This window comes from Pteropus medius, unplaced genomic scaffold (genome assembly GCF_902729225.1).
Source record: "Pteropus medius unplaced genomic scaffold, Ma_sr-lr_union100, whole genome shotgun sequence".
Classification (NCBI taxonomy): Eukaryota; Metazoa; Chordata; class Mammalia; order Chiroptera; family Pteropodidae; genus Pteropus; species Pteropus medius.
The window spans coordinates 742,263-763,762 of NW_024355523.1; the positions used below are offsets into that span (position 1 = coordinate 742,263).

Sequence of the window (21,500 nt, forward strand, 5' to 3'; positions counted from 1 at the left end):
CGAGGTCAGAGGAGGAAATGCCACCTGGGCTTGCAATGATACACAGACCTCAGTCTGGAAGTCCTTTTGGTCTAACTTAAATTTATTTTCTTATAGTTTAAGTTCATTTCCTCTTTTCCATCCTTGGGGAAGGTAAAGAACAGATGGTTGTAAAACACCAGATAATGACCCTTTATAGACTGAAGACACACATATTAAATCATCTCTCAGCCATCACTTTCCTGAGCTGCACAATAGAAACTCCCTATCAGTTTCATTCTTAGATTTGCTGTGCTAAATTTGTATCTTTGTTTTCTTTTTATTATGCTTGCATATTTACTCTTTTATTTTATTAAATTTATCAGGGTAACATTGATTAATAGAATTATATAGGTTTCAAGCATACAATTCTATAATGGATCATCTGTATATTGCATTGTGTGTTCACCACCCAAAGTCAAATCTCCTATCACCATATATTTGGTCCCCTTTACTGTTTTCTACCTCCCCCCACCCCTCTTTCTCTCTGGTAACCACCACACATCTGTGTCTACGAATTTTTGTTTGTTTTTTGTCTTGTTTATTCATTACTTTCAGTTTTATATCACACGCAGGAGTGAAATCGTATGGTTCTTGATTTTTTCTCATCTTTGTTTTCTTATAGCAATTGTCCAGCTCTTTTTCATCTTGCTTAGATGTTCACCCACAAATAAAAGAAATGTTTTTAACAAATATATAATTATTTCCAAGTGCATTGGAAACATTTCTTCTGGAATCTCTAATCATGTAACAGTCCGGTGTCATGTTACATTTAAAAACAAAACAAAATAAAACAGCAGCAGCGTGTTCCTAGTTGACATCTTGAGAATACTAGGGTTTTCATATACTTTTAGTAAATATGTATAGAGCCAATCTTCCCATCTCATGTTAGTAAACTCTAAACTATTTTTTTAAATCGCTACAGTAATTTGTTTCACTTGTTTGAATCCCTTTGTCCTTTGTCATGTAATTTCTTCTTCTTCTTCTTTTTTTTTTTATTTCTGGCATTTTTCTCCTTCTTTGGCATTGCTTGACAATTATTATTTACTTTACCTTGAGTTACAGTCAGAACTATTTCAGATTTTCTGTATCCCTGCACTTTTAAAGATCTTACAACTCTTTGCCCTTTTGAAAGTGGCATGGACTTCCCTTTGTACCAGGCTTTTTCCGGAGCAGGCAGAGGCCTTTGGCTGTGCTACTCCCCTGTCCCACCCCACACACTCATTTTCAAGCTCCCTAAAACAAAAACAAAAACAAACAAACAAAAAACCACTGAAGATTGAGTAATGACATTTATTGAACACTCACTTTGGGCTAGACACTGGAATGGGCCGAGGGAAAACTGAAGTGTCTGATCCCTGCTCATCTAGCATATTCTGCATAAATCAGATTCAGCAGAATAAAACTCTAAAGAGTTAAATCAGAAAAATCTCTAAGAATTTAAGTGTAAGAAGCCTTGAGAGTCCCTGTAATAAAGTATAACAAAAAGGTCTAAAAAAGGTAATAAGACTGTTGTTGTAATCTCATCTGGACCAGAAGTTAGTGAGCCCCAGAGAAACTGGGTAATACATAATCATGGCATTGATCTGTACAAGAATTCTGAAGCGGATAATGAACCCTATTTTATAGATGAGGTTTGGCGAGTGATTATCAGCATGCCACACCACTCCAGGGACCTTTCATTGTATTCTGCAAGAATGGCGCTCCCTAAAGCACAACTGGGAGCTCTAGACTTGGAGTGTAGACCTGACAAATTCCAAGTTTATCCTGCTAAACAGCCAAGGTCTGTCTGGATTTAAATCACCTCATTCTTCTGGAGCTAATAAACCCAGAGAGGTGACCAGGACTTCGCAATCAATGGGGTCTGCAAGGTGTTTGTCAAGTCTATGCTACTAAGGAAGTTTTCTATTTCCTTTGGTCTTGGTGAGGAGATTTTTATCCTCCCCTAGAAATGACTTTGGTGCTGGGCTTTTGTTCTAGGAGATCTCAGCCTTGAGTTTTGTTTGCTAGTTTACTTCCTCCCCTGCATTCTTGTTTAGGTTCCCAGCCATATTTTCCCCCTCTGCTTATTTGTTCAAGAGCAACTGTCTGTGTCATTTCCTTCATCTCTGGCATATCCTTTTCTTTTCTTTTTTTTTTTTTTTTTTTTATGGCCAGGGGCATTCTAAGGGCCTGTGATGTGGCTGGCGACATGCAAACCTGTGATCAGAGGGTTTAGGACCCTTGGAGGACTGACAATAGGGGAGCTGCCAGCTCAGCTCCCAAGCCTGCAGACGCTCAGTTCCTGAACAAAAATAGGCCCAAGTTTCTGCTACAACAAGCCAAGATTCCACCCTTCTCAGTGAAAGGAAACAGACATTCACACATTCCTGCATGCTGTGTTTGTGTAATTGGTGTCCTCACTAACTCAAGTGCACTTTCCCACTGGGTTACTTTTCGCCCACGTTGTTTTTGCTTTTTTTTTTTTTTTAGTACAGGTCACAGTTTAAGTATAACTTTAGGTTTCTGAAACTCTTGTCTCATCTATTATTCCAAAGCTATCTGAGTTCAGCTTAACATGGCCTAACATAAATTTTAAAATAATTATTTTCTTATAAAAATTATAATATGTTCATTACAAAATTAAAAAAAAAAGAAAAATATGAATAGAAAAATCACCTCTAATCCCACAACTAGAACATAATAATTACTATTTATATGTGTATAGTTCCAATTTGTTTCTAAGGCATAGACGCATACTGATAAAAAATAAAATAATATTCCTATGGTTTTGTTTCAGTAGTTTACTTGTTTTAACTGTTAACGTTTTAGGTATTTTTTTAAAAAATATTTTATATAAAATTTTTACAAAGTTTCACTCTATATTTTTAATTGAAGTCTATTTCCATACAATAAAATGTACCAACTTCCAGTGTTCAAATATATGTATAACCACCACAACCAATATGAAAGCATTCTCATTATTTGGAAGAGTTACCTGGTATCCCTGTCCCTTCCCAGTCAATCTTCAGCTTCACTCCCTGTTTCAGGCAACTACTGATCTGCTTTATATCACTATATATGAGATTTATCATTTCTATAGTATATACAGTATTCTTTCACTTAGTAAAATTCTTACACATGTTAATAATCACATATGATTATACTCACGTATACTTTAAAATCTGCTTTTTTTTTTTCATTTAAAAAATGCAGTTGACCTGGTCAAAAATTCACACATTACTCTTGACTCTCCAAAAACTTTGTTGTCTCTTATTATCCTCCAGGGAATTGGTTTCAGGAGCCCCGAGAGATATCAAAATCTACCCCCGTACAAAATGGTGTAGAGCAGTACATACAGTAGGCCCTCTGCATCTGTGGACACCCAGCCAAGGATTGAAAACAGCACATGTATCAATTGAAAAAAACCCACATGTAAGTGGCCCCATGTCATTCAAGGGTCAACTGTATATCATGAACATTTTTTCACATCACTAATTATTTTTTAAAAAATAGTTTTCAGTGACTACATAGTATTTTGTTTTAGGGATATACCATAATTTATCTGTTACATAAGATATTATTGTTAATTATCTATATGGTTTCAATGGTTTCCTTTTATAATTAAAAAATGATTATTCTTGGATACATATGTTTGTGTACATGACCTAATTTCTGTGGAATAAATTTTTTATTAAAAAACTTACTAAGTTATAGGGCAGGCAGCTTCTAAAGGCTTTTACTACATATTGTGCCAATTTAATCTCCCACAAGCATCATATAAAAATATGTGAGGAAAAATAGTGTTTTGAAGCTGGAAGGGAAGCTGGAGAAAAATCTGAGACCAATGGGAGGACATACCTATGGAGCTCTTTTAAAATTCACCTGCATTTTATTCTAATTTGGTTTTTATGAGGCCTAAGTAGCTGTTGTTTCTTGTTTTCAATTCTGCAGATGATTCTGTTGCATACACATTAAGAATCACCTCATTTTTACAGATGAAAAAAACTGAAGTCAGGAGAGGCTAATTAAAGCCTCCTGATTCCCTGTATACTCTTTTCACTTCAATGGGGTGGACTTCCCTCATAATCGATCACTCATTATCTGGAAACCAACAACAATAAACAACTACCCCCACAACTCTCTACCCCTCAGAAGCCACAGTTAAACAGATAGGTCCTTCCTTGCTGGACCTACACTTTAAAAAAGTACTTTATGGTAATGAAGTTGATAATAGTGTCAGGAGCACCTGAGAGGGCTCTCCAAATGAAAAGGACCCCAAACAAAGGGTAATTCAAGAATCTACTTGGAAGGTATAGCCAAAATCTGAAGTAAATCTTCCATTTACAGGCCATACCTCCTATGTCTGGGAGTAAAAAATAGATTTACAATAACAGAAAACACCACACACACACACACACACGCAGCACACACACACACACACTCCACTGCACAGTAGGTCCTTGACTTTGTTCCTACTACAGGAATTCCAGTCCCACCCCAATCCCCAGCTCCAGTTCTTCACATTCCTCAGAGGAGACAGAAAAGCAAAGAACTGTCTCACTTGAGCCCAGGAAGAAGTCCTTTTACCTATCATACCTACCGCACTGGGCCTGTTGTTTGTTTTCTTCTCCTGCTGTCCAGCTCCTGGAAGTGATAGCTCCTGCTTCTGCCATCTTCCATCATAGCCATGAAGTAATTGCTGAAGCAAGATATCTTTTACAGCTTCTCCTCTCCAGATGCAGACTGCCCCAGCTTGCTGCCCAAGCTATCTTGTCTATTTCTTAACTTCACTTGGCTCCAACAGTCATCTTGGAATGAAGTAAATGCTTTTGACCCAACCGTCATTAAAGAAACTACATGCATTGCATCTTTGAGCTCTCAATATCTGACAGAGATTTTAGTGAGTAGATTCTTTGAGATTTTATCCACTATTGATTACAGTCACTCACCTTGTGACTAGACATGAGTCTGGAGAGCAACCTTGTGAATCTTGACTCTTTTCCTTTAGAGTAAATTCTTTCTCAGGAGCCCCTGAAGGAAATAATCCCTTATATAAATGGAGAGTTGGTTCATCCTCCTCAAGAGATCTCCAGGTTTGTCTGCCTCCTGGAGGGAACCTAGAGTGACTGACAGGGAGGGATTATTACCTGTGCATTCCTAGACACATTATTCAGCATATCATCAGTTCCCATAATCACATTTCATTTGCAAGGAATTGGGATTTCAGGTGCAAATTATAAAGCCACAGAAAAATACTCCTAGAGAGGGCCTTTAAGCTTTTGCAAATAAGAACTTATAAAAAGATAAGTTTAAGTCGAATCATGCAGGGCTCCTAAAGCACTTTTCAGCATCTATAACACAGACAAGAGTGATTTTTCCCACACACAAGTCCAAGAAAGTAGTTGGATAAAAGGAAACATCTTCATAAATCATGGAAGGAAGAACTGCTTGCAACACCAGCTCTGAGAACAATTCCCTTCGGGAGAATAAACTTGCCTCTTCTCTCATGTCTCTTTCAGTGCTGTTGACCCCCAGATCTCCGAGTATTGATATATTTAACCCTTTCACAAATTGGCATAGGAGCGGCCTTGATAACCAATCACTTGCCCTTCCTGTTTGACTGTCAAATTATATTTAATGGAAACTTTTGTTAACTAGTGAACTCAAGACTCTATTTGTAGAATGAATCACATTTTACTTAAAAAAAATGAGAGCATCAGGAAGTAGATGGGGAAAATTTTTGTCTATGGATATCCATGAAATTACTAATGGCCACCCGACTAATCTCCGAAAATAAGTTAGCTGATGCAACTTCCTCAAGTCGCAAATTCTGGTGTGCAAAAATGTTGCTTTCTCTGTTTTCCTTAATTTCTACCTTGAGACCTAGTACTATAGGCTTCTCTATGGTGACTAAAGTCACTCAGAGATTTCTCTATTATTTAAAATTCAAACACAGACAAACTCAGAAACTCTACCTTTCCCCAGCAACAGACAGAAACTAAAATGTTGCATCATTGGTGAGAAGAGGAAATAAGCAATTTCTCAAACATTTTATTCTAAAATCTTCCTATCTCTCATTTAGATTAAAGCTTTTAAGCTTAAAATTAAGAATATAAAATTTGAGGTTTAGGTTCCCCTTCCTTCAACCATTGGACAATGTCAGCCACATATCTCCTAGCTAAGTGTATATGTGTTGCGGGGAGGGTGGGGAGGGGGGTGTGGTGCAGGATTAAGGCAAATGCAAGGGAAATTCCATATGTGGATGGTATTTATGTCATGTATCACTTCACCATATAAGCCTGATTAAGGTTTATGAAGGTGACATAGGATGAGTAAGAGGTGGCCATGACCTTTCCTGCAGCTTCCCTCTGATTTCCCTATTTCTCTGATTCTTTGGGGACGAATCTAAGGACTCTGTTGGCTCTTCCAGAGGTTCCTATGGGTAGGAAAATCTGTATTCCTTTGTCTTCAACTTCCTCCAGGATCTGAAGCCTGCTTTGTTGAACAGGCCAGAAGGCGAGTTCCCTCCTAGGCTTCCTCCTCATACTCCTCCCCTCCCATGCACTCATTGGCTCTGTCTCTTTGCCTCATTACCTCTAACCTCTGTGGGTCCAATTCTTTGCTTCACCTTCTTATACATAAAGATTCCCATATATAAATTCTGTACTTTCTAAATGTTATCTTTATTTAATACATTTTTATTTTATAACCCTCCTTATCTAACTTTTAGGCATGTTGCCACGTTTTCCACATTATTTCTTCTGATTATGACATCAGAAGAATATGATATTGGGATGCACTCCAATATCATATTGGCTTTTGCTGTATCTTTTTCTTTGACTAGATAGTGAGTTCCTTAAATGTAGGGAACATCACTAATTTAGCACCCTGTGTAGAGCCTAACACATAGTAGATGTTCAATGCATGTTTAATGAATAATTAATAAATGTATCTTTTCTGCTAATAAAGAATGTCAGATATGCTTTTAAAAGACTCATCTGCTTATGGTGTAGGTACTCAAGGTGAAAGCTGGAGGCAATCTGCAGTCATTTAAATAACTTATCATTACTTACCGATTTGCTGTAAAAGGAGATATTGTTTAATCTTCTTCCAAGTAATAATTCAAAGCCTGAAGATCAGGAGACTTCAGACTCTGACAATAAGACAGGAGTCAGCTTAGTCTATCAGAAGATACTGATTTATTAATACCACAACAGAGCCACAACGACTGTGTTTCCTAAGCTACACTCCAGTTTTGTTCTCTATTACCTGGGATTGAACTACATATCAGGTATTATGATCAAAATTCATTGCTAGCTGTGCATCAAGTACCAAAATGAGAAAAAGTAGCAGAATATCACAGTCCCATTCCCAATATTTGCATTTTGACATGATTAGAGGAATTCCAAGCATTTTGTAGGTTTATAGATCTCTTCAAATTTTTTAAGTTATATATTAACTTCAATTTAAAGTTGAATAAACTACCACTTGTGTTTTGAGGTATTTGTCCAATGTTACATATAGTAGGTATAGAAAAAAATAGCATTAGAATTCTAAAGATATAAAAATTTGTCTGAATTTGTTGTCCCTTGAAAGGTACTTGCAACAATGATAAAGACTTTAGAAATATTTACAAGAAGGAATTAAAAATATGTAAACTAAGATTCCAAATACGGTTTATTTTAGAAGACACAAGAACAACTAGACTCTCACCAGCTCCAAAACTGTAAAACTGTGAAAGCTATTGCAAATACTTAGAAGTCATGTTTTTCATTGTGTTTTTATTTTCACATTTAAATATTCACTGAACACTACCGAGTCACTTATTCTGACTCCCTGAAATAACAAAAAGATGTGACACAATGCCAAACCAACACTAAGGTCAATTTCGCTGATAAAGTCTTGTTAAAAATGCTTAGTGAAATATTATCCACATTCAAAATGTTAATAAATACCAACTTGCCTTTACTAGGGTGAAGTTAGAGATAATAATGTTACATATTAATGCTTTTCTTCTACTAATGAATAGAAGCTAGTTCTCACCAACCAAAGTAACATTACTCAAAGCAGAAACTTCAGTTGCAATGTTTAAGAATTTCTCAGACTATGTCAACACAACAATTGGAAACAATTGATACTGATGTGGCTATCAATAATTTTGAAATTTTCCCAATAGTCGACCCCACAAAATGCAGTGCCATTATTTACTGTGTCTGGCTTGACTACGAGGACTTCTTTAATTTGATCATGCCACTTTACTAGAATATTCAGTCTCCTCTTCCAGAATATTACAAGGCACATGGATATTCTAGAGCTCAGTGGTTTGGAGCTTGGAATTTGTTCCTAGCTCATCACTTTACTGCCTATATGGTCCCAAACAAGTCGCTTAATCTCTCTGAGCCCTAGTTTCCTAACCTGTAAAATGGGGTTAAGAATCATTGTTCTTCTGTTAGAATTAAAATAATATAACTGAAGTATTTAGTATAGAGATGATTAATAACCAATAAATGATATTTAATAAGCAATTTTTATTGAGGATTAATTCTCAGGTCGTGCCTCTCATTTTACATCACTAGAGACAAACGTGGCAGTGTTTAGTGTCAGCATGAGAAACCAGTAGTTAAATAATTCAGTTAATGATTTGAGAATAGTCATGTTAAGTAGACAAGGTCAGTATCAAAGATGGATAACAGGTGTGGAAAGTTATAAGGGGAAAGCATTTTGCAAATATCCAATAATATTTTAATCTAACTTCTTAATGAGGGGACAGTCTCATTGCACCAGAAGAACAAATATTTATTGAGAACCCCTATGTTCAAGGCCAGATACTGAAGAGGCATACAGAAATTTATTTACTAAATATTTACTATGTGTCAGGCACGTACTAATTCACTTTATGTGCTAGAGTAATAATAGTGAATAACAGAGTCAAATTCTCTTGTAGAGTTTACATTCTAGTGTAAGAAAAATAAAGGTACTATTCCTTTCTTTAAGGCATCTACTATTTATTTGTGACATGAACTGTTACATTAAGAAAGAAGTATAACAGCAATAGCAACAATAGCAACAACAAAGGAAAAAGAAATGTCACTCAGAGACTGAGAAAGGAACTCATAGTGTCAAAGAAACCTCAGTTCACATCCAGTTCTGATAACACCTTTGGGCAATAGGCATTTTATTAGAGTCTCATGTTTTTATCTTTTAAAAAGCATAATAGTTACTTTGTGAGATTGTTATTTTTTTAATTTATTTTTTTTATTTAAATATAGTTGGTATACAATTTTATATTGGTTATGATAGTTTCAGGTATGTAATATAGTGATTTAATATTTTTATACCTTACAATGTGATCACCCCACTAATTATAGTAATCATCTGTTACCATATTAACTAATCACAATATTATTGACTATATTCCCCTTCCCCTTTTCACCCATTGCCCCAACCCCTCCCTTCTGGTAATTATCTCTTTGGTCTCTGTTTCTATGAGTCTGTTTTTGTTTTATTCATTTACTTGTTTTGTTTTTAGATTCCACATATAAGTTAAACCATATGATATTTGTCTTTTTCTATCTTATTCCACTTACATAACATCCTATAGATCCATTTATGTTGTCACAAGTGGCAAGATTTTACTCTTTTTTATTGCTGCTTAATATTCTATTGTGTGTCTATATATATATAGACACGCACACATGTATATACTACATCTTTTTTATCCATTCATCTATCAATGGACAGCTAGGTTGCCTCCATATCTTGGCTATTGTAAATAATGCTGCAATAAACATAGGGCTGCATAATGAATAAGTCAAATTACATGTGTAAATCATTTCATAGAGTGACATGGATCCATGCACGTCTTCAATGAGAAGAAGATTGATCAGTGCCTCAAAGGACAAGTAGGATTTCGCTAGACAGAGAAGGAAAGTACATTCTAGGCCAAAGAAAAGACTTGATGAAAGCCATGAATTTGGAAAAGTACAAAGAGTATTTGGAAGAAACTGAGTTGAACAATTTGGCTACAGCAGAGTTCATGGTAATAAGCAGGTAGAGAAACAACTCAAATAGGATGATTCACAAAAGAATTTCTGAGAGTTAGAATAGCTCTCATACATATATAGACATTGAAACACAGAATGATTAAGTGAATTATATCAGGTTGTATCATTAATAGTAAAAGTTGCATCCCAATATCCATCTGACACTTTGTCTCCTCGATGGCCTGCCCAGTGGTTAAGACAATATCTTATCCTTTTCATCAATTTGTATCTGAACACTCACAGCCTGTTAGACATTTTTTATAATATACAGCAGATATCTTGCCCGACCCTCTAGTTTAAGTGTTGCATTTATGGTGAGGAAAAAAAGCAATTCTAAAACGACCAAGGGGAATGAAAAACAAGGGACTATTTCTCAAAAATGAGATAGCGCTTTGCAAAAAATGAACTGACTTTATGATGCCATCTGGAAAATGCTTTTGTATTCCTGATACAGTGCACTGAGCATAACGTAAAGTTGACTAACCAGCTCTGAAATGCTCTTTTTTGTGCTTCCTCACATATGGATGTAGCCTACAGGAATAAATGTTATTAGTCCTTGGACAGGACATCTGGTGTGACTCCTTAGCAATAAGGTGTACAATTCTTGGGTGAATTTCAACAGAGCACATCAGCTTAACTTTTGAAACTTTCCAAGGCTGAGCCAGTCCCTGGCGACTAACCATGTTCAGAAACTAGCACTTCCAAACCATACTTTAATCAAGGAGATTTTTTCCTCCTTCCTCCCTCTCCTTTTTTCCCTCCTTCCTTTCCTTCCTTTGTTCATTCCCTCCTCGTTCCCTCGCTTCTTTTCTTCCTTTCTTCCAACATAACGAATGTCTGTGATATGTAACACACTGTGGTATTCTCAGACAAAAATTCAACTGGATTTGAATTCTAAGATATTATATCACAGTCAGACCTGTCACCTCGCAGGGCTGGCAGATGCTCCTCACAGTTTCTTCCAAAGGAACAGCAGTCCTTCCACATAATTTATTGTAATTGGATAGTGGGATCATGGGCAGAGACATTCTTCTCATTTCTCAAATTTAGTAATAGAACCTAATTTTAACACCAGTAGAAAAGATTTAGAAGCTCATAAATGAAAGAAACTTTCATTAATTTGAATAGGAATTAAGCTGAAGTTAACTTTGCTTTATAAAAAAAAGTTGCCAATAAAATAGTCTAATACTTACATAAGAACATTTAATTTGCTTAAGAGAACAAATTGCTCTCAAGCAATTTAAAACACCAATTTACAGATAAACAACCAGTGTATTAAATACAAATCATTCTTCTCTACTTATTGAAGTAGCTTCCCAACAACTTTCTTGACGAGACTTAATTAGCCAAACTTGAATTACTTTATTTAATTGAAATGAATAGATGATTTCTATATAAATTATTGTTTTATTGAGATTGACTCCTCCATTTGGTCTACATGGTGAAAATTAACAAATCCACTCTTAAAAACAATTATTCTTTCTTTATAATTTACAATAATGGTCAATATATTATATATTTATATGGAGACTAATTATTTGATTAGCTAGTTGTATGGGTATTTTTGCCTCATTCTAACTCTAACTGACTTTTTTGGGGGTATACTTAGTCAATCCACAGACAAGACAGAATGTAAATCTGGTGAGTTTGGCCATATCACATTTATTGAATGTTTAGTATGTGCTAGGGTCTATGGCCATGCTACCCTGAACAAGCCCGATCTCATCTGATCTCGGAAGCTAAACAGGGAGACCACCTAGGAAAACCAGGTGCTATAGGTGTAAAAAAAAAAAAAGGGGGGGATTGTAAACTGACAAGGTCCTTGCAATCTGTGAGGTCAACCAAGTATTGCCTTGCCTAAAAAAAAAATAAATTAATAATAATAATATGTGCTAGGCACTGTTCTAGAGGATATATATATATATATATATATATATATATATATATATATACACATTTAATCCAACCATCAAGCTTATGAGGTAGATATTTTTATAAATTTTTTTTTCAAATAAGGAGACTCAGTTATAACAAGGCTAATCTTTCTGTAGCTTCTGTAACAAGGTCACACAGTGGGCCAATGGAGGAGCTTGGGTTCTAACAGAGACAATCTGACTACACTTTCTATCTAATTCTGGAAGTTAAAGATTAAACAGGTTAACCTACATAAAAGACTAGCATGTAATAAAGGCTCTTTAAATATATTTCCTTTACATTTCTGACCACTTCTCAAGCCCCTTTCTCTCTCTGAGGCGTCAAGATATTGGAGTGCCTCAGAGGTCTCTTCTGCACTTTCTTTTCTCTGTCCACACATACACCACACGACCTCCTTCACTTCCAAGCCCACAAACACCATCTTTGATGCTGATAGATCCTGTGAAGAAAAATACACTAAATACCCTGGATGTAAGGGTTTTTCACTCATCAAGCAATTCTCTAACACCAGCTGGATGTCCTGTAATTTAAATTCTGATATCATCTAATTAGAGATCACATCAGATCCCATGGATTAAGGGCTCAGTTTCACAAAATGGCCCCCACCCCCTACTTCAGATGCCAGTCACAAGTCCCAGGTTGTCATCTATATTTCCGACTGACAGGCTATATATTGGAGTTCCCATAACTCCTTCCTTGGGTTTGATTATTTGCTAGAGCAGCTCAGCTCACAGAACTCAGAGAAATGTTTTTTTACATTTACAAGTCTACCATATAATAAAGGATAGGATGAAGAATACAGATAGACAGACAGGTGAAGAGATATATAGGGAGAGGTCTGAGCACAGGTGCTTCTGTTCTCATGGAGGTAGGATGCACTACTCTCTTAGCATGTAGATATGTTCACCAACCCAGAAGCTCTCTCTTCGCTGTAATATTGGGATTTTTATGAAGGTCTTATCACATAGGCATGATTGATTATTAACTCAATCTCTAGGCCCCCTCACTTTCCAGGAGGATGGGGTTTGGGACTGAAAATTCCAAGAGTCTAACCATTGCTTGGTCTTTGTGATGACCAGCTCCCATACAGAAGCTATCCAGGAACCACCTCATTAGAACAAAAGACACTGCTATCACCCAGGATTCCAAGGGATTTAGGAGCTCTATGTTGAGACCAGGATTGAAGACCAATATACATATATTTTCTCTTAGTTCACAGATCTCAATTCTCCATCTCTAACCCTGACATCTCCCATCTTTCAGATTTATATACTCCATTGCTAACTTATTTACATCATGTCTAACAGGCAACCGAAACTTACACAGCCAATAGCAGCACACTTGATTTTTCTCCTTCAAACTCACTTTTCTAATATTTCTCATCCTCAGAAAATAGCACCACCATTAGCCTTCTTGCTCAAGATAAAGATCTTAAGATTCGAGATCTCACACCAAATCCTTCTACGAGTCCTCCAGATTTTCCTCCACTTTTCTCTGTTTGCACTTACATAACCTGGTCCAATCACCTTCCCATATGTTTTCTCCAATAACCTCCTAACAAGCATCTCAGCAACCTCTCAGGCTTTCCTTGTGAATTCCTGTCTGCCCAGAAGCAATGTGCTGTATTTAAATGTAACTCCTCTCCTTAAAATCTTCCAATGCCTTCCCATTGTGTTTAAATTAAACTCAAAACTTTTTACCTTGGTTCATAAAACCACTCAAGATCCAGCCTCTGCCAAAGTCGTCAGCCTCATTCCGATCACTATTTTCCTGTCCACTATCTCCAGCCGCTCTGATCTGAGTCTCACATTCTCAGGCTCATTCCTCTCTTTGGACCTTTGCCCAGGTTTTTCCCCTTCTGGAAATAGGTTCTCTTTGATCATCCATTGGCTGGCTCCTTTATATCACTTCGAATGTCCACTTCAAATGTCACCTCCAGAGAAGCTTCCTAATCACTCAGTTTGAAGTAGCTCTATCATTTCACCTCTTTAGATTCTCTACACCGAGCCATTTATAACCTGGTGTTGATTTTTATTGTCTGCCTTTCTTTCCAACAACAACAACAACAACGACAATGACAACAACAACACACATACACACACACGCACGCACGTGTGCATGCACACCTAAAATACAAGCTTCATGAGAATGAGAATCTTGTCTTTTGTGTTTTTGTTGCTCTGATTTCAACACTGAGTGTGTAATAATCAATAAAAGATAATTAATGAATTTATTAAATTGTAGTTGCTGTGTATTAATGGTCCTTCTTAAGGCCGAAGACAACTTTCATCTCCCATACCTCTTACCATATTCCATGACAGGACTGGTTTTGATACAGTGACTGCACCAGATAGACTGAAAGAGGCAGAAGGAAAAGACAACCTATTTGTAGAAGCTGAGGGGCTATCTAGACCACTACACACTATTTAGCATCTGGTAAGTGAGCTCTAAATCGCAAGTGATACTTGGTAAACAATATATTCCAACTTGAAGTAATGGTAGTCTCTATTTGCAAGAACTTAGTGATTGAAAATTCTCATCAGGTGACAGTGGGAAGTGCACACAGGCAAGCATGACAGTCTCTGAGCAGGAGCCCAGCCACCTGACTGGGGTTTAGAGGCCAAATTTCAAGCCCAGGAAGAAAAAAAGAATAACAGACACCAAGGGCAGAACCTCCGTTCTAGGAACAAATGAACATTAAATGTGCTGACAAACTTGAGAAACCCAAGTTCAAAGAACAAAGTGAAGTTTCACATATTAACAGAAAGCACAAAGAAGGGGTATGGCTCAAGAGTCAAGCAAAAGCCCACCCTCAGGGCTCAGGGTTGGACAGGTACAGGTGACTTGAAGCCAAGTGCTTGGCTAAAAGTGAACTTGAGAGTGAAGGAGGCCGCAATGTGAGGCTGTGTTCCCAGCAGTGGGCAGTCCAGTCAGATGGAAAGGCTCTATCGATTGCCTTTCACTGCATCATAATGCTGTCAGACACGATACCTGAAAGCCCATCTTTCTGCCTGCTGCTCCTGATCAATATGATAGATCTTCCCCTTAGAGGTCTGTCTGAATCCTATTATTCTGCCTACATGCATGTGGAGCTAAATTAATGATGATGACTCATGGGCTTAAGAGCATCTGTAAACTGTTATTATCACCATCCACACCAGTACTTTATTGATTTCCTCTATTAGGCACTGATTCAGTTTATGACCAATTTTTTAAGAAGCCAATAGGTTAACCTCCTTTTTCCTCTCTACAAATATTTAGGGTAAGTGCAGACCCAATCAGGGGTGGTTTGTCTCTGTCTAAGCACTAGACTAGTGACAATGTGGAATTAGGTATATCTAGTAAAACCTAAACCCTGTTGATATTCTTTCCTCGAGGCTCAGGGCAAAAAGAAGTTTTTTGGAGTTAACTTCATCACACTGGTATATGAACTCAATTTACCAAACAACTAAATAAAACATTACAACTTATAAATACACAAGAACAAAATTTAGGTCTGGTCGCTGATCATACTTGGCGTACAGATTGCTTAACAACTCTGATCAAGGATGATTAGGGATATATATCACTCCGGCTATTCTGAACTGCTGTTAACTTTAGTTGCGATGTTTTCTTTTGGGGTTGACAGGGGGCTTATTGACTCCCTCTAGTGAGTGATTCAGTGCTTAGTTATTATAATTTCAATCAGGTTTTTAATGCCCTTTCTGCAGAGTCACATGTCTTCTTCCTCACAGTAGACCTCAATCAGTAGCTGGCACACAGTGAACATTCAAGAAATAATACTGAAAGAGTGAATGAATGCTCTTTCCTTGGTAGTGTTAAGTCTCTACTACACACACATGGGATGTCAGTGACCGTAGCCCTGGCCCAGGGTTTTGTTAGTGTTGTAGAAATAAAGAAGGCCTGGGTGTTGCAACAGTAAGAAAATTTGACAAAGCAATTTTTAATAACTATAAGCACGAGTTCATTAGTTTGGTCAGGCACATATAGAGACGTATGCATATGTAAATGCACAGATAGACATATGAGCATGGGTATTTAGTGAATGTATGTATTCATGCCCAGTATATGTATTACATGCCCAGTATATGTATTACATTGCTCATCTACATGGAGGGCTAGGACTGTGTGATGTTCGTTCTTGTTAAATCATCTCTTCTGCACAGCAAAGAGTCATTGGTTGTAATCTAATTCACAGGCAATGCTCTAGGGAAGGCAAATAATTTTAAGCTTGCTTTTCTCTTCACCTGTATCTCACTTCTTCACTTTTTCAAACACAGATCTTTTCTCAAAATTCACCATTTGTACAAACTTTTTGGGAAGGAAATCAACTAGAAGAATTTAAGTGTATTTGGATGTGAGGGAAATATCTAGAGTGCTTCCCCTGTAGGATCAACAGAAGGATTTGAAATGGATGAGATGCTTCTTTGCGGGAAGCGGCAGTGATGAATGCCATTAGCAAATAACAGGGGCTAAAAACTGGAAGATGTAAAAGCAGCTTTCGGCCTAAACTAGTTGCATAATCCTCATCTAGCCAATGACCTACTTCATTAAAACATCACCTCTTATTTAACAGGTCATTTAAACATTTTCCACTTTTTAAGAAAGTTCCAATGTATATGCTAGACATAGAGATTACAACACTATTTTTCTTTGGAGACTTTATATTGTAAATATTGAGTGGAGAATGATGAACAAGAAACTTCAGATGTTACATTCTATTTAAGCATCTGTTCAGCCAATATGTCACTACGTATTATAACCTGCTTCAATCACATTTGGTTCACTGTTAATCAAAATCAAAATTCCTGCTTTGCACAATAGCTTTTTTAGTGTTGTTTTCAGAGCTTGAATCTAAGAAAGCATATTTTAATGATTATCAAGTGACAAGCCCTTTTAAAGGTTTCTGCTGTGGAATGTCCATATTATGGGTTTTTATGGTTAAAAGGTGTTAATCATTACAAAAACAATCTCAAAAGCTAGGGAAACTAAGAAACTAACAGTCAATTACATAATCGTTCTTTTCCTCCAACTTGTTCAATCTATTATAAATAAAACTATATATCAGGACTACTGAATAAAAATAAACAGAATACATTAATCTGTCCTCTCTGTTCTTCCTAATTTTTCTTATATCAGATTGATTGAAAGTTTTTTTTTCCTCAAATCTATAAACTTTTAAAGTTTTTGTTTTTATACTGTATTGTTTTGAGGAAAAGAAATCAGCAGTATCTTAATGTATAGGATGTGTCGCCCTTGCTTACAATATTGATATCAAAAGAGTCTCACAGATAAAACCAAATGAAAGTTTTCTACATCAAGAGTCATCAATCCTTTACTTCAAGATTTAGCAAAAAAGGTGTTTGTTTGTTTTTTTCCTATCACTTGGGGCTTGCTTCTTTGGTCAATTTCTACAGAAATAATTAGGACTTTTCTTGTTACTCTCTAAGTAGATTTTTCTAGTTTCTTTTTGTAGAAAAGAGGAATTATTTTATGTTGAAACTCTCTGAGCACTCACAGAAAGTGTGATGGCAAAATGGAAGTGACAGGAGCCTGTTCCAGTGAGAGAGATAGATATGCAGAGAGTTAAATCTGATGGGGAAAGAGAATGGAAGCTCTTTAGCAAAACAAAGAAGCCCAAGAGAATGTGCCAACCGAAAAATCAAATCTAAATATAAACATTTTATTAAACTTGCATTAATGAAAAGTGCTTGTATTTCCATTTGAGGCCCATTTTTTAGAGTCAAAGAAACCCATGGATTTTATTTCTATTGAAGATGACTGAGAATTTGGGGCAAATCATCTTGAGACTGATTCATTTCTGCCCTTCTCTATCCGTGATAAAAGGCATTGCTCATGTGCCATGGAGAGTCTCAAGGCTTACTGAGCTCTGTAGTTTCCTCAATTAAAACTTAAATTATCTAGCATATACTTTTGGCTAAGGATCACTTTATCTCATTTTTAAGGAATTATCTTCTCATAAGTGGAAAATAAATTGCATATAACATTAATAAATATTGCTCCTCTCTCAAACTCCTTTTGCCTAAGGAACTGTATAGTTTCTCAAGCATGATGTGTATTTTAAGTCTCACTAACAGCAAGGAAAGGAAGTGAGGAAAATTTATGCATATACACAGAATATACACAGAAGTAAACACACACACACACACATATCTCTTGGGTATAAACACTAATGAAGCAAGGATGTTTTGGTGGTGTGTGTATAACTCATTTATTGGATAATTAAAACTTGTTCAGATGCAAGGAGACAGCAACTATATTATTTTTCACGGCTTTCGCTTTAAACCCACTCTTCCTTTTCTTTCTCTAAATGAACTCTTAGTTCCCATACCACTTTCTGCCGTGTTTAGATATTAACAAATTGTGTTATAATCCAGGTAATTCTAACATCTATCTTCAAATTCTTATCAATTTAAAGCTCCTCTTGCTCCCAGCTTGCACCTGACTCAGTGACAAGGCAGGATGTGGTCATCTCTCTTTCCACAAACTTTCTCTTCCATCACTCCCTATCTGCTCACCAGCTATCTCTGACTCTACAGAGTTGGACGGGAGAGGGAAGGGGCAGAGACAACCATGTATGACTGACAGCTACACAGCTGACTCTGAAGTCCTCCGCTTAAGATGGAGGTCGAGATACCAGCTCTCTCTCTTGGATGATTTTGGTGGATATTTAGGACCACATCCATTGAAGATCTTGCACCTAAAATCCTTTGAAGATGATGCCTCTTCAGCCGGTTTCTCACAACTTTCCCCTGAGCCTCTAGCTTTAGAGATGTCCTGAGATGACATTTAATCTTATCTTAGAGGCTTTATTTATGCCTGCAGAAGAAGGTTGTAGCATAAGCTTGGAGGAAGAGAATGCATAAGACACCAAAGAATAGCCGGCATATATTCTCTCATCAAACTCCATCATAAATTTCAGCCTTTTACAGACAAGAGAACTGGTTTCAGGAGGTTACAGTGAGACACAGGGCTTAAGTAATTTTGTCTGGGTTTCATATCATTTCCCAGATTGAGGGAGAAAGGCATTCTTCCATTTATTTTTGAGGCAGTATTGCTCAGACAGTGTGATGACTAAAGGAATTATGTAGCATTGCACAGTCATTTTGAGTGTTTAGCTATTTCGCAAGCCCTTGGAAACCTAGCCTTGGCAAAAATCAGTGTTCTCATGTAGAAAGAAGTGGTCATAGGGAAGATGCTATCCTCAAGTGACACGGAAGATGGAAGATGTCAATAGAAAAAGCTTAATGGACAAACACAGGAGATTGTTTATGACCAGGTGGAAGAAACGCCTGAGAATTCAAAATACAAAGATGCAGGGTCATGGATTTAGCAACAAGTTTGATTTTTAAGAACTAGAGCATGAGTCATCTCTGATGATGCTTAAATGAGCTACAAACTGAGCAGAAGAGAAAAAGACAACAGCCAGCCTCCATCGCTGGTGGATACAGAGACTTTTGGAAGGATTTTAAAGATATATAGATGTATGTTGATTGATACCTTTTTTATTTTGTGAGTTTTTAATATAAAAATCCTTTAAAAAACACTTAAATGTGAGTTTTTTACATATACATATATGTTAGTTTATTGCATTAAATTCTTCATAGCACTCCCCAACCCTGTATTTTTATAATTCAAATTAAAGAGCATTCAAAAGTTTTTTATTGTGTTCAGTTAAAAAAAATACAGAGATGAACATTAGGATTACTGAAAGTTGTTAATATATTAAACTGAAGAGTACATATAGATCAGAGGGAGTTTTGAGGGGGCAAAAGAGAGTATAAGGTTCTTCATTAAACAGGTTGGAGAAATGAAATAGTAAAATGTACATATTCTTGTCTACGTGTCCTTAGAGCTCTCAGGCTCTGGGAAAATATTGATTATAAATATTGACCAAATGAATGGAAAAATCCAGTTGTTTATTTTTCCAAGTTCAATACAAAAACATATGTTTCAGATCAGCCATTAAGGCAGGTATTATTCAAGAAAAAGTTATAAATGGGTATAGGATGGTGAAAGGAGATCAAGAGGTCATAAAAATTGCAGACAATAGTTTTTACAAAAATATATTTATTATAATGTATTGAGTGACTTACAAAATTACTGGAAAGGTTGCAGAAGCAGGCTCTAGCTTGTGACTCCAGGGACCTCTACCAGTGATGGAGAAGCTTCCACCTGAACTGTAGCAAGCCATTAAATTAGGAAGCTGCTAACCAGTTTTACATGGCCTCTCATTATTTACAACAGCAAAATGAATGCCTCATGCCTCTCTCCCCATGTAACTCCAAATCTCAAACTGTACCAGGTTGGTAGAACATAAATCATATATGTAACTCTAGCTGTAAGAAAAATCAAGAAATGGAGCTTTTAGCTTTCCAGCCTCTCTATTTTGTGAGGACACAGAAGAATGAAGTTGGAATGGATACCAAATGAGCCAGTGCATAGAAAACCCACTTCATCTCTTACCTTATATTGTTTATTTATTCATATTATAATATTTATTAAATGCCTGCTATCTTTTAAACACCATTCCTTGATTCTAAAAATGAACAAGATAAAAAAAAAAATAGAAAGCACTTGGGTCTTTTTCTCTTTAGTTCTTTCATTCCTGTTTGGAAGTGGAATTTGGGGTAGTATGATTTGGGACAGAGTGTGCCTTCTGCAAGAGGCGGCTTTGTCCCTGGAAAAGAAAAGCATGCCAAAGAGTGGTCCAGGCCAGAGGAACAAGGGGCTGGGAGCTGGCTGATTAGAACTGGCTGCGTTCTCAGCATTAAGGGTGGAAGGTGACAGGGATCGCGAGGCTGCTGCATTTTCCAGCTCTATGCACCAAGGTAAAGAGAAAGAGATTTGGACACAATCCTGCTTAAGATAAAATTTATTTGTCTGTAATATACTTTTCATTTTATCTCAGAAGCTAAGCTTGGCCATAGCAGCTAAAGGGAAGAAACTGGAATACTCAATTGAGAAGAAATGCCATGCAAAACCTTAGATGGCAGGGTGCATTCCTGAAGGAACCGGACAGCAACCGCATATCTACCCCAGGCTGGGTAGTTTGGAATTGCTGTGAAAGGCAGTGAGGGAAATCATCTGGTTTGGGTAATTCACCAATACATTCAAGTAGACACAGTGTCTCAAAACATAAAAGAAAGCCAACTATTTCACAAGAAGATTTTTCCTATAAATGTTTCATTATTCCAGTTTCTGGCTTAGGCTGAAAATACTTAGAAGAAATTTGGATACTATTTCCGGAAAACATGAGGAAAACTTAACAAAAATAGTCAAAGTTTGGTCATATTTTAGAGTTTGGGTGAAATAAATTATTACTTTTAAAAGACCAGCTTATTCATTAACATCTACCTTGAATTTTCTTTTTCTTTTTTCTTTTTGGCTAGGATTCTTAAAGAACTCTGTTAAATGTCCAAAATGTCACCAAAGTGCTCAAGCTTATTAATACCTTCACATCCCTTTTGTAAGATTATGGAGATCTTGTTCCCACTGTAT

General features: G+C 36.6%; 1 long non-coding RNA gene across 1 annotated transcript in view; it reads left to right on the forward strand.

The window, feature by feature from the left end:
* The window catches only part of LOC120599663 (uncharacterized), a 28,968-nt gene extending 14,589 nt beyond the window's left edge, over positions 1–14,379 (forward strand). The window contains exon 3 of the long non-coding RNA XR_005651964.1: positions 14,300–14,379. This is a non-coding gene — a long non-coding RNA (uncharacterized LOC120599663). The remainder of the gene's footprint in view (positions 1–14,299) is intronic.
* Positions 14,380–21,500: the final 7,121 nt, after the last annotated feature.